At 41.5% G+C, this 13,839-nt stretch overlaps 1 protein-coding gene across 2 annotated transcripts in view; it reads right to left on the bottom strand.

Annotated features, from left to right (window-relative positions):
- LOC110499947 (ras association domain-containing protein 8) overlaps positions 1-13,066 on the bottom strand; it is a 38,760-nt gene extending 25,694 nt beyond the window's left edge. The window contains exon 1 of one of the 2 annotated variants that reach the window (XM_021577005.3): positions 12,796-13,066. The gene's annotated coding sequence lies outside the window, so the exon portion shown is untranslated. The remainder of the gene's footprint in view (positions 1-12,795) is intronic. The other variant, XM_021577006.3, reaches the window with a different exon arrangement.
- Between the last annotated feature and the right edge of the window lie 773 nt (positions 13,067-13,839).

Raw genomic sequence — 13,839 nt, 5'->3', positions numbered from 1 at the left:
AAGGGGGCCGAATACTTTCGCAAGGCACTGTAGCTAGTGAGGGAGATGAGTGTTTCCAGTTTCAGAGATTTTTGTAGTTCATTCCAGTCACTGGCAGCAGAGAACTGGAAGGAGAGACGGCCAAAGGAATAATTGGTTTTGGGGGTGACCAGAGAGATATACCTGCTGGAGCACGTGCTACAGGTTTGGGTTTTGGGTCCAGGTATAACCATTTTTGTTCCAGGTAGAACCTTTTTGGGTTCCACATAGAACCTTTTCCACAGAGGGTGGAAAAGGGGTCAATGTGGAGGAGTGTATCACATCGCATCGAGAGAAATTCGTCATTGACAGAAACAACTTGAATTGTTGCATCTTGTGTTATTTTCCTAAATTAGCCATGGATGGAGGTAGGAATTTGGACTTGTGGTTTTACTTAATTCTCCCTAATGGCCAATGATTATAATGCCGATTCTGATTCAACCATAAATGTATACATTGTGCCCCTGGACTGAGAGGATGGAAGTTCAATATGTAGCTAGATGAAGAAGGCTAATGTTAACTAGCTAACGTTGCCCATGAAAGGAAGTTAGGCTGGCGAGCAATCATTTTAGCAAGGTAACCTAGGACAACAAAAAATAAAAGCATGTACTGTATGACAGAGCCATAGACAGGATGACATTAGTGTTTCTCTACAAGTGGGGTGAGTCAGCATGTTTTTTCTACTTGCACGATCGCACACACACCACAAAAATCTGAACCATGGACAACCACATCAGATTTATCTTTTGTTGATTGGACTAAATAGTTTTGAGTATCTTTGAGTTGTCACTGTATTAGACTAAGCATACAGTAGGTGATTTGATGATGTTGAAATGTTGAAGATGATGGTTCTGGAATAGTGGAGGCAGCTCCTGTTTTCTTTGCTACTTTCGGTAACTCTCCGTGGTTCCCAAATCAATAGTTGTTAAGTAGTCTGAACATTTCGGAAACAACTTGCTTGACGATGCTGTAGTTCATGTAACTGTTGGTTACATTCAATATGCTTTGTGGACTTCACCAGACAGAGGTTGCTCCCCGGTTTTGTGATGAAACAAAAGTGTGGTTGAATTTATTCTGCCACTGTGTCTTCTGTTGTCTGGGCCTTAGGCCTATATATCAATATATCACGGTCACAATGCATATGAACTAACAGGTCATAAAGCAAACCAAACAATTATCACAACACATAGGTCGCAATATGGCATTTTTTTCTGGCTTGGCTTCCCCAGTGATTTTCCCCACACACCGCTACAGACTGTGGAGTAACTACAATGTTGTTGATCCATCCTCCGTTTTCTCTGATCACACTCATTAAACTCTGTAGCTGTTTTAAAGTAACCATTGGCCTCATGGTGAAATCTCTGAGCAGTTTCCTTCCTCTCCAGCAACTGAGTTAGGAAGGACGCCTGTATCTTTGTAGTGACTGGGTGTATTGATACACCTTCCAAAGTATATTTCTCTCTATACGATTTGTATTTCATACACCTTTGACTATTGGATGTTCTTATAGGCACTAGTGTTGCCAATGTAGCAGTATAGCTTCCGTCCCTCTCCTTGCCCCTACCTGGGCTCGAACCAGGAACACATCGACAACAGCCACACTCGAAGCAGCGTACCCATCGCTCCACAAAAGCTGCGGCCCTTGCAGAGCAAGTGGAATAACTACTCCAAGTCTCAGAGCGAGTGACGTTTGAAACACTATTAGCGCGCACCCCGCTAACTAGCTAGGCATTTCACATCGGTTACACCAGCCATTAGGCTGATAAGCTTGAATTCATAAACAGAGCTGTGCTTGCGAAGAGCTGCTGGCAAAACACACAAAAGTGCTGTTTGAATGAATGCTTACGAGCCTGCTGCTGCCTACCACCGCTCAGTCAGACTGCTCTATCAAATCATAGACTTAATTATAACATAACACACAGAAATACGAGCCTTTGGTCATTAATATGGTCAAATCCGGAAACTATAATTTCAAAAACAAAACGTTTATTATTTCAGTGAAATACGGAACCATTCGGTATTTTATCTAACGGGTGGAATCCCTAAGTCTAAATATTCTTGTAACATTGCACAACCTTCAATGTTATGTCATAATTACGTAAAGTCTGGCAAATTAGTTCGCAATGAGCCAGGCTGCCCAAACTGTTGCATATACCCCGACTCTGCATGCAATGACACAATTTCATCTGATCAATATTGCCTGCTAACCTGGATTTATTTTAGCTAAATATGCAGGTTTAAAAATATATACTTCTGTGTATTGATTTTAAGAAAGGCATTGGTGTTTATGGTTAGGTACAGTCGTGCAACGATTGTGCTTTTTTCGCAAATGTGCTTTTGTTAAATCATCCCCCAGCGTTGCATCGATTATATGCAACGCAGGACACGCTAGATAAACTAGTAATATCATCAACCATGTGTAGTTAACTAGTGATTATGATAGATTGATTGTTTTTTATAAGATAAGTTTAATGCTGGCTTGTAACTTACCTTGGCTTCTACTGCATTCGCGTAACAGGCAGGCTCCTTGTGGAGTGCAATGAGAGGCAGGTGGTTAGAGCGTTGGACTCGTTAACTGTAAGGTTGCAAGATTGGATCCACCGAGCTGACAAGGTAAAAATCTGTCGTTCTGCCCCTGAACAAGGCAGTTAACCCACCGTTCCTAGGCCTTCATTGAAAATAAGAATGTGTTCTTAACTGACTTGCCTAGTTAAATAAAGGTATAAAAAAAATTACAAATACAAATTCAGCGCCCAAAAATACCGATACCGATTTCCGATTGTTCGGCCATTCCGATTAATCGGTCGACCTCTAGTAGCAAGTAAGGATTCTAAATTTCATTTACCAGCTCTCGTTGCAGAGAGTTTATCAGCCTAATTGTGCTGATTTTTTTTGCCTGTATTTTATACTAATTGTTGGTATGGTGACAATGCCTTCATGCTTCTGAAACCAAGCCAAGGGAACTCTGTCCTTTGAAACAGCTAATAGAAATGTCAAAGTGGGCGGCTAGTCTTTCAAGTGTGAAAAACTGTAAATGTCAAGATTTTACCTCAATTTTACCCTTGGAAAAAGTGACATTTCATTTTGAAGCAAAGATGGTTTGGAATTAAAATGTGTGAAATATCTGACTCAGGGACCTCCCGGGTGGCGCAGTGCTCTAGGGCACTACATCGCAGCGCTAGCTGTGCCACCAGAGACTCTGGGTTCGCGCCCAGGCTCTGTCGCAGCCGGCCGCGACCGGGAGGTGCGTGGGGCGACGCACAATTGGCCAAGTGTCGTCCGGGTTAGGGTGGGCTTGGCCGGTAGGGATATCCTTGTCTCATCGCGCATCAGCGACTCCTGTGGCGTGCCGGGAGCAGTAGCTACTATCTTGTCTCATTGCTACAAGGTCGCCAGGTGCACAGTGTTTTCTTCCGACACATTGGTGCGGCTGGCTTCCGGATTGGATGCGCGCTGTGTTAAGAAGCAGTGCGGCTTGGTTGGGTTGTGTTTCGGAGAACGCATGGCTTTCTTTTTTAATTTTTTTTATTTTACCTCTTTTTCTCCCCAATTTCGTGGTATCCAATTGTTGTAGTAGCTACTATCTTGTCTCATTGCTACAACTCCCGTACGGGCTCGGGAGAGACGAAGGCTGAATGTCATGCGTCCTCCGATATTCATATCCATATTCAACAGGTGAGATTTTTCCAGGTAAGCCCCTCAGCAGGAGGACCACAGACTTGTCCCACTCTCTGCCTGTCTAAAATTACATTTAATTTCACTTAATCTGACGCCAGCTTTACTGAGTACAGACGGATCCCCGAGCAGCCAAAATCACTTCATTTCCTGGTGATATACTGTAGGTTGGAGTAATGAACTAGGCAGAGCTGAACTGCTACTGATCCAGTTCTGAGGCTGGGAGGCTAGCTGCAGATAGCAGACATGGCATCGCAAACAACATGGCATTGGCAGAGGAGTTCCTAGGATGGGCTCGCCTGGAATTATATCACAGAGATTTCCCAAAATGTCCAAAAAACTGGGTGTTTACAACACGTTACAACACCTGTTAACCACGTGACTAACATTTCTTACTCACAATACCTGAAACTTGTGCCTAGACGTACCTTTCCAGCAGCATATTCAGCGAATTTTGTTTTTACTTATATAACAGGGAGCTTCATCTTAGTCAGTCACCAAACAGACAGTTTTGGTCTCTCTGGTGCCCTTTAAGACCGATGGAAGGAAGGGAGAAAGAAATTCAGCTCCTTTGGACCGAATCAGCTAGTCTGATCAGTAGTTCCAAATGCCTCACTGTCATCAGAGTTTAAAAGACGTTCAGTTTATAATGAAGGCAGGCAAGGACGTTAAGCGAGCCTTCACATATGGCCAACTAATGTTAAAGCTGATGCTTAGTTTTAAAATTCATAGTCAGCCAATATGAAAAAAAAAGGAAATAATATGCACTTTGCCACACAGAGAGCTGTCAGTTTTGTTAGAATCAGGGGAGGTTATTATTAGTAGTAGATTGGTAGCCTTACAGTCAGTTAAGAGAAGTTAATTTAAAGTCACCCAGTGAGATTAATGAGGCAATAATTTACTGCGCCGTTGTGGTGACTCACTGGGCACAGCGAGAGTCTATTTCCAGATCTCATTCAGCTGGAAATGACTGAGCAAATGCTGCTCCAAGAACAATTCTATCACTTGGCTGTTCATCTATAGTTGGAAAATATTAACTTTCAAATCAATTCTGTTATATAGGCTTCAAGAGTTTCCAAAAACAAAAGGACCTTCCCTAGTAGGCCTTTTCTTGAAAGACCAGGGGATGCTTGAATGAGCTCACTCAAGTGTTGCGTAGTTGGACTAACAGGGTGGTACTGTTATGTCTTGCTTGGCCAGATTAACTAGATGACTTTACCTGAGATCGGAAGATTTGCCTTTTGTTTTGAAAGGGTTCAGTACATGCTTAGAACATTGTGCTTTGGAAGGGTTCAGTACAAAGAAGAGACACATGGTAGAGCTCCACATGACTGTCATACTAGGGTGGGCATTCTAGTTTCTTTATTTCTATGTTGTTTTCTGTTTGTATGTTTTGGCCGGGTATGGTTCTCAATCAGGGACAGCGGTCTATCGGGGGGGGGGGGGGGGGGGCTACTTCTACAACAGTCTGGTGGTCTACTGTAGTCGGCAGACATGATCAAAACCATATCTTCCACTACTGATGGCAAAACCAGCGTAAAAACAAAATAGATTTTTGAATCCACATGCTTGGTTCATAACGTTGTTTTTTTTTATAAATGCACAGCCGCCTTTTCCAGTTCTAAGGCCAACCTTAACGAATAGTGAACTAAGACACATGGCTAAATCAGCTCACTCTGTTGGTCACATGCTTAAAATCCCATCACTCAGGATGGCGCACCTAATCATCTTCCACTGCATCGCTCCTAGTGAGAAAATGTGGAGCCTCAAAAGGTTGAACGTAAGCAGCTTGGGGAGAGCAATAAGCTGTTAACCCTGTAAGAAGAGGAGCTTATGTCGACAACAGGGGATGGAGAAAGCCAAGTAGTAGTAAACAAGCCACAGCGTGCAATCTGTCATGTGTTTTCACAAGTTCATCTGGGTTCTCAATTGTCCTTTCAGTAACTGGTGTAACAAGGCGCTCAATAGTTAATGGAATGTACAAAACATTAGGAACATCTGCTCTTTCCATTACATAGACTGACTAGGTGAATCCAGGTGAAAGCTATGATCCGTTATTGATGTCACTTGTTAAATGTATTTATATTTTATTTCACCTTTATTTAACCAGGTAGGCTGGTTGAGAACAAGTTCTCATTTACATCTGCGACCTGGCCAAGATAAAGCAAAGCAGTGCGACATAAACAACAACACAGAGTTACACATGAACAAACGTACAGTCAATAACACAAAATAAAAAAAGAAAGTCTATATACAGTGTGTGCAAATAGTGTGAGGAGGTAAGGCCATAGTAGCGAAGTAATTACAATTGAGCAAATTAACACTGGACTGATAGATGTGCAGATGATGATGTGCAAGTAGAAATGCTGGTGTGCAAAAGAGCAGAAAAGTAAATAAAAACAATATGGGGATGAGGTAGGTAGATTGGATGGACTATTTACAATTGGGCTATGTACAGCTACAGGGATCAGTTAGCTTCTCAGATAGCTGATGTTTAAAGTTAGTGAGGGAAATAGAAGTCTCCAGCTTCAGCAATTTTTGCAATTCATTCCAGTCATTGGCAGCAGAGAACTGGAAGGAAAGGCGGCCAAATGAGGTGTTGGCTTTGGGGATGACCAGTGAGATTTTCCACTTCAATCCATGTAGATGAAGGAGGAGAAAGGTTAAAGAAGGATTTTTAAGCTTTGAGACAATTGAGACATGGATTGTGTATGTGTGCCATTCAGAGGCTGAATGGGTAAGGCGCACCGGTTTGAGTGTGTCAAGAACTGCAACGCAGCTGGGGTTTTCATTTTCACACGCAACAGTTTCCTGTGTGTATCAAGAATGGTCCACCACCCATTGGACTTCCAGCCAACTTGACACAACGGTGGGAAGCATTGGAGTAAACACAGGCCACCATCCCTATGGCACGCATTCAACATTTTTGCGAGCCATCGGAAAACCTTCCTGGTCTTTGTGGTTGAATCTGTGTTTGAAATTCACTGCATGACTGGGGGACCTTACATATACTTGTGAATCTAGGCTAACAATTTGAATCAGCTATGTAGTGCTAGGTCAAAAAACAAAATGTGCACCCAGAGGGCTCCAGGACCAAGTTTGGGAAACACTATCCTAGGCCACTATTGTGAGCTTAATGTATGAGGAGTTCATGAGGGAGTTCAAGTAGGCTAGCAATTTGTGCTATTGTATAACAGCATCTAGATCAGAGATTCCATGCATGGGTGAGAGGCAGGGGTACACAACTCCTGTCCGGCTAGAGGACCACAGTATATAGACTAATTAAGACCTGGTGTGTAGACCCTCAAGACACACTAGTTGAAATAATAACTAGCTTAGCTAATAATTACTTGCTATATGGAGTGTGTACCCTTTGTTTTACCTTTAAAAAAAATGGTTTCATCCAAAGACAATGAGCCCTAAACATGTGCAACCTTCCAACACTCCCCCAGGTATGCTCGACAGATAGGAGTTTTAGCCCATGTGCAATTTTCACTTTAAAATGTATGCCAAACAAAAATAAATGACTGCAAAGTTAAACAAAACATACACTTCTATGCACAATGACTACTTTTAACAATTTCCACTGAAAACTTTACAAAAACACATTTACTTGAAGAACAGTGCAGATGCAAAGTTTGGTAACAGAATGACAGACAGCACAAACAGTCATTCTGTTACCAAACTTTGCATCTGCACTGTACTTCAAGTAAATGTGTTTTTGTCACATTTTCCGTGTATGTGGTTAAAAAGTAGTCCTCATTTCTTTGGTTTATTTCAAGGATGAACTTTAATTCCAAATGTGGGTCCTGGTAGGCCACCTGTAATTACAGCCCAGTGTATATACTCTAGCAATGAAATAAGATCCACGACTCTGGAGAAACATGCTCAGTCTCCCCACAGGGGGAAGAGGAGGTCTACAGTGCGGGGGAGTAATAGTCGAATCCTGGGGGTCTCTCTTGATGTCTGAAGCTGCCTGAAAACAACTGTTTCTGCCCCACACACTGTACAACCCTGGTAACCCCTCAAAGATGTTGGACCCTCTGACTATTTAATTGTTTTTATTTAAAACACACACTATAAAAAGTACTTAATCCCCAAAACTGGTCTGTTCTTTTAGGTTTAGCAAAGGACATTTTCTGGTGTTGTTTAATTCCAATTGTACTGTATGCCTCTGTTCAACTCTTATCCAGCATTTTATTGGCAAGCAAATCGACCCGTATAACTCCAACAATGTCTCATTTCCTGTGATGCCACTCATCAGGTATGTCACCATTAACAGGGATTCCATAAAACCTGTGTTTATGTTGTTTGCCGGCTGTGCTACAAGCACGACTACAGTCTCACAGTCCTTTACCTCACAGATTAGTATCAATCCTGAAAGAGCTTTGAACCGTTACACAATGTAAATTCCCGTCTAACACAGCCCCATACATGGACCGTGTATTGATGTGAGGAGATAGGTGCAGAAAAGTGCATGGAAGCTTGTCAGTGACACTACAAACACGTGTTGGCACTTACAGTAGTCTGCTTGACTTCAGTGGGTTGTCTGTGTTTGATTGCACATTGGCATACCATGTAAATCATCCAGTAGCTGGTTGTTCACTCGTGAAGGGCAAAATAACCAAATCAAAATATATTGGACTGTTTTAAATCATAACAGCACACAGCCACAACGTGAAAATATGTGAGAGTTTGCTTTTTCTGAAACTGTTGTCCCTTTTACAACTTGTAGTTCCACTTTCAGTGGTTCTTCACTTTACGATACGCCTATTATTTCCATTGCTTTAATAGGATTAATAGGAAATTACCGGTGTGTATATTCAAATGAATCCCAAAGAAACAAACAATGAATTGGTTATTGCATTGTGCGATTACCATTGTACCCTGTAACGTTTCAGTAAATACCTGGTAACTTATGTACCATGTAATAAAGTGCTACTCTAAATGTCCTTGGCAAGAAGCTCAATAGGGACTCAGACTCCAACTTGTTAGACAAACAGTCAGCAGAAAACAGAACTGCCACATAAAACAAAGAAATGAGACAGAAGGTTCGATTCAAACAAGCAGAATTTATGCTTTGGCCTGAAATAAATATAATAAATCACCACTGTCACATAAAATAGGTAAATGGTGAAATATTGCAGGTATTCAGAATTATTCATACCCCTTGACCTATTCCACAATTTTATGTGATACAGCCTGAATTCAAAATGGACAAGTGAAAACATGTTTTTAGACATTTTTGCAAATGTGTTGAAAATGAAATACAGAACATTTACATAAGTATTCACACCAGATGCAATACTTTTTTAAAAATCACCTTTGGCAGCGATTACAGTCTTTCTCTAAGATCTTTGCACACCTTGATTGTACAATATTCTTCAAGTTCTGTCAAGTTGGTTGTTGATCATTGCTAAACAGCAATTTTCAAGTCTTGCCATAGATCCACAGATTTTTAAGCGCATTTATGTCAAATCTGTCACTAGGCCACTCAGGAACATTCAATGTCATCTTAGTAAACAACCAGTGTATATTTGGCCTTGTTTTTTAGGTTGTTGTCCTGCTGATTAGGTGAATGTGTCTCCCAGTGTCTGTTGGAAAGCAGATGGAACCAGGTTTTCCCTCTAGGATTTTGCCTGAGCTTAGCTATATTCCGTTATTTATTTTTGTATCCTAAAATACTCCCTATTCCTTGCCGATGACAAGCATACCCATAACATGATGCAGCCAACACCATGCTTGACAATATGAAGAGTGGTACTCCCTGATGTGTTGTGTTGCCCCAAACATAACACTTTCTATTCAGGACATAAAGTTAATTTCTTTGCCACATTTTTCGAAGTTTTACTTTAGTGCCTTATTGCAAACAGTATGCATGTTTTGGAATATTTGTATTCTGTACAGTCGTGAACAAAAGTTTTGAGAATGACATAAATATTAATTTTCAAAGTCTGCTGCCAGTGTCTTTAGATATTTTTGTCAGATGTTAGTTACTATGGAATACTGAAGTATAATTATAAGCATTTCATAAGTGTCAAAGGCTTTTATTGATAATTACATGAAGTTGATGCAAAGAGTCAATATTTTTCAAGACCTCTGCAATCCGCCCTGGCATGTTGTCAATTAACTTCTGGGCCACATGGCAGCCTGATGGCAGCCCATTCTTGCGTAATCAATGCTTGGAGTTTGTCAGAATTTGTGTGTGTGTGTGGGGGGGGGGGGGGGGGGGATCTCTTGTGGATTGACCACAAGTTCTCAATGGGATTAAGGTCTGGAGAGTTCCCTGGCCATGGACCCAAAATATCAATGTTTTGTTCCCCGAGACACTTAATTATCACTTTTGTCTTATGGCAAGGTGCTCCATCATGCTGGAAAAGGCATTGTTCGTCACCAAACTGTTCTTGGATGGTTGGGAGAAGTTGCTCTCGGAGGATGTGTTGGTACCATTCTTTGTTCATGGCTGTGTTCTTAGGCAAAATTGTGAGTGAGCCCACACCCTTGGCTGAGAAGCATCCCCACACATGAATGGTCTCAGGATGCTTTACTGTTGCCATGACACAGGACTGATGGTCCTGTCTTCACCGAACAAGCTTTTTTCCGGATGCCCCAAACAATCGGAAAAGGGATTCATCAGAGAAAATGACTTTACCCCAGACCTCAGCAGTCCAATCCCTGTACCTTTTGCAGAATATCAGTCTGTCCCTGATGTTTTTCCTGGAGACAAGTGGCTTTTTTGCTGCCCTTCTTGACACCAGGCCATCCTCCAAAAGTCTTTGCCTCACTGTGCGTGCAGATGCACTCACACCTGCCTGCTGCCATTCCTGAGCAAGCTCTGTACTGGTGGTGCCCCGATCCCGCAGCTGAATCAAATTTAGGAGATGGTCCTGGCGCTTGCTGGACTTTCTTGGGCGCCCTGAAGTCTTCTTCACAACAATTTAACTGTTCTCCTTGAAGTTCTTGATGATCCGATAAATGGCAGCAATATCCTTGCCTGTGAAGCCCTTTTTGTGCAAAGCAATGATGACGGCACGTGTTTCCTTGCAGGTAACCATGTTTGACAGAGGAAGAACAATGATTCCAAGCACCACCCCCCTTTTGAAGCTTCCAGACTGTTATTCAAACTCAATCAGCATGACAGAGTGATCTCCAGCCTTGTCCTCATCAACACTCACACCTGTGTTAACGAGAGAATCACTGACATTATGTCAGCTGGTCCTTTTGTGGCAGGGCTGACACGCAGTGGACTTTTGGGGGGGGGGGGGGGGGGTCAGTTCATTTGCATGGCAAAGAGGGACTTTGCAATTAATTGCAATTTCATCTGATCACTCTTCATAACATCCTGGAGTATGTGCAAATTGCCATCATACAAAATAACTTTTGGCCTCATGGTTTCCTTCCTCCCCAGAAACTGAGTTAGGAAGGACCCCTGCATCTTTGTAGTGACTGGGTGATTGATACACCATCCAAAGTTTCATGAATAACTTCACCATGATCAAAGGAATATTCAATGTCTGCTTTTTAATTATTACCCCTCTACCATTAGGTGCTCTTTATGAGGCATTGGGAAAACCTCCCTGGTCTTTGGTTGAATCTGTGTTTGAAATTCACTGCTCGACTGAGGGTCCTTACAGATGTGTGGGGTACAGAGGTGAGGTAGTCATTCAAGAATCATGACAACCACTATTAAATCGCACACAGAGTGAGTCCATGCAACTTATTATGTGACTTGTTAAGAACATTTTTACTGCTGACATTTCAGCTTTTCATTTTTTATTCATTTGTAAAAAAATTCTAAAAACATAATTCCCCTGACATTATGGGGTATTGCGCATAGGCCAGTGACACACTATCTCAATTTAAGCCATTTTAAATTCAGGCTGTAACAACAAAATGTGGACACGTCAAGGGGTGTGAATACTTTGTGAAGGCTCTGTAGATTCTTTCCAACATAGATGGTTCCAGTCTTGGGAGAGAGCATGAATGCTATGGCACAGTACTGTATCTTAAACAAAGTCTAGTACATGAACATGATGACAGGTTTGATTGAATCCAACCCCTTGTGTCACACAGAACTTTCATATGGGCTGGAGCATTACACAAGATTGCTAGTTGCTGGATACATTTATAAAAAATGTATTTGCTCACCAATGTTTAATATATATATATATATATATATTTGAAATCATTTTCAGGTCCTGTTGACATGTTGAAGCGAGTTACAGTAGTGACCGCACGTACAAATTCCATTGACATTCAAAGTGGGCAAGGTATTCTGCAACCAGTCCAGAGATTTGTTTAGGTCACATCGCCTACTCTTTTATTTTATTTTTATTTCACCTTTATTTAACCAGGTAGGCTAGTTGAGAACAAGTTCTCATTTGCAACTGCGACCTGGCCAAGATAAAGCATAGCAGTGTGAACAGACAACACAGAGTTACACATGGAGTAAACAATTAACAAGTCAATAATACAGTAGAAAAAAAGGAGAGTCTATATACATTGTGTGCAAAAGGCATGAGGAGGTAGGCGAATAATTACAATTTTGCAGATTAACACTGGAGTGATAAATGATCAGATGGTCATGTACAGGTAGAGATATTGGTGTGCAAAAGAGCAGAAAAGAAAATAAATAAAAACAGTATGGGGATGAGGTAGGTAAAAATGGGTGGGCTATTTACCAATATACAGCGATCGGTTAGCTGCTCAGATAGCAGATGTTTGAAGTTGGTGAGGGAGATAAAAGTCTCCAACTTCAGCGATTTTTGCAATTCGTTCCAGTCACAGGCTATTCAATTAGGGAAAATTCCCCTAATCCCATCTGGCAATATTTTTCATGTGATCAGACTTTTTTTTTAGAACCCTAACTTAATATTTGAGGCCACCCAAACTGTATGTGGGTGTGTATTTCTCTTGGTAGAAATAACATAGATGAATTAACTTAGAGAGAATGAAAATGCATTGGCTATACCACAGGCAATTTTACATTTGCAGCTATAGGCACCATCCTACTTGAGATATGGTGGGCTCTTTTTTCGCTCTTAACGCTGTACTGCGAAGTGGCCTTCGCATTGACTGCGCCTATTGCAAAAATCCATTTACCTCTTTCCAGCCGCAGTCCTCCGGCTAAAAGTGTATGAGAAACTCCCCTCTTTCTCTGGTCCCACTCTGAATTCGCTCAGGCATTCAATCGGGTGATAGATAATTGTTCTCTGCGGGATATTTTATCGCATAATCCAAATGTTTATATATTGTGCAAATAGGCTACCTAATTAAAGTTCGCACTCTGCATATCCACGCGTGTTTACTGTGCAATCTGTTGTAGGACATCTGATTCCAGCTCATTTTTGTGTAATGTTGGCAGCTGTAAGGGGACCGCAGAGTATCACTTCTGGGTAAATTCCTTCCGCCTTCACAATAAAGGTCCCTCATATAATATTTAAAAAACGCTATCTTCTCACCAGTCAACTCATCATAGTTAAGCTTAAGTGGAGGAAATAAAGGTAGACTACACTTGCTGATACAGCTATCTGCTTTAGATAGGGCTTCTGGGTTGATCCCTACTTTCATGGACGCACAATTGATTTGTTGCACAGTTCAATATGTTATTGCAATACAACAAAATACAAATGACATTTTAATATGATAATGTAGCAATTAAATTGAGCTTAAACTGCGGCCTGGACTCAAACTCAGGTCCCAGTCTAGTTCTAAGGGTAGGTAGCCTACAGTGGTGGCTGGTGGCACTTAAAATGGGGAGGATGGCTCTTTGTAATGGCTGGAACAGAATAAATGGAATGGTCTCAAACACACCTGGTTTCTGTGTTCTATGTGTTCGTTCACGCCATTCCATTCATGGCAATAAGCCGTCCTCCCCTCATCAGCCTCCTCTGGTAACCTACCCTTAGAACTAGAGGGACCTGAGTTTGAGTCCAGGGCGCAAGCTAGGATCGTTACACTACCCCGCTCCTTTGGTATGTGCACAGACTGTATCAAAGTGAGCATTTATTAAAAACATGGATTTCCTATAATTTACTAAGCAGTTTCACTGGGGACTTTTATTTTGATGGCAGTTATCAGAATAAGAAGTTATATTATTGCCAGTTGTTGGTTATTGCTGCCAGGATTACAGATCTCTCATTGCAC

This window comes from Oncorhynchus mykiss, chromosome 21, assembly GCF_057628025.1.
Source record: "Oncorhynchus mykiss isolate SJ-2025 chromosome 21, ASM5762802v1, whole genome shotgun sequence".
Lineage (NCBI taxonomy): Eukaryota > Metazoa > Chordata > Actinopteri > Salmoniformes > Salmonidae > Oncorhynchus > Oncorhynchus mykiss.
This window is presented reverse-complemented; position numbering and strand designations above follow the sequence as displayed.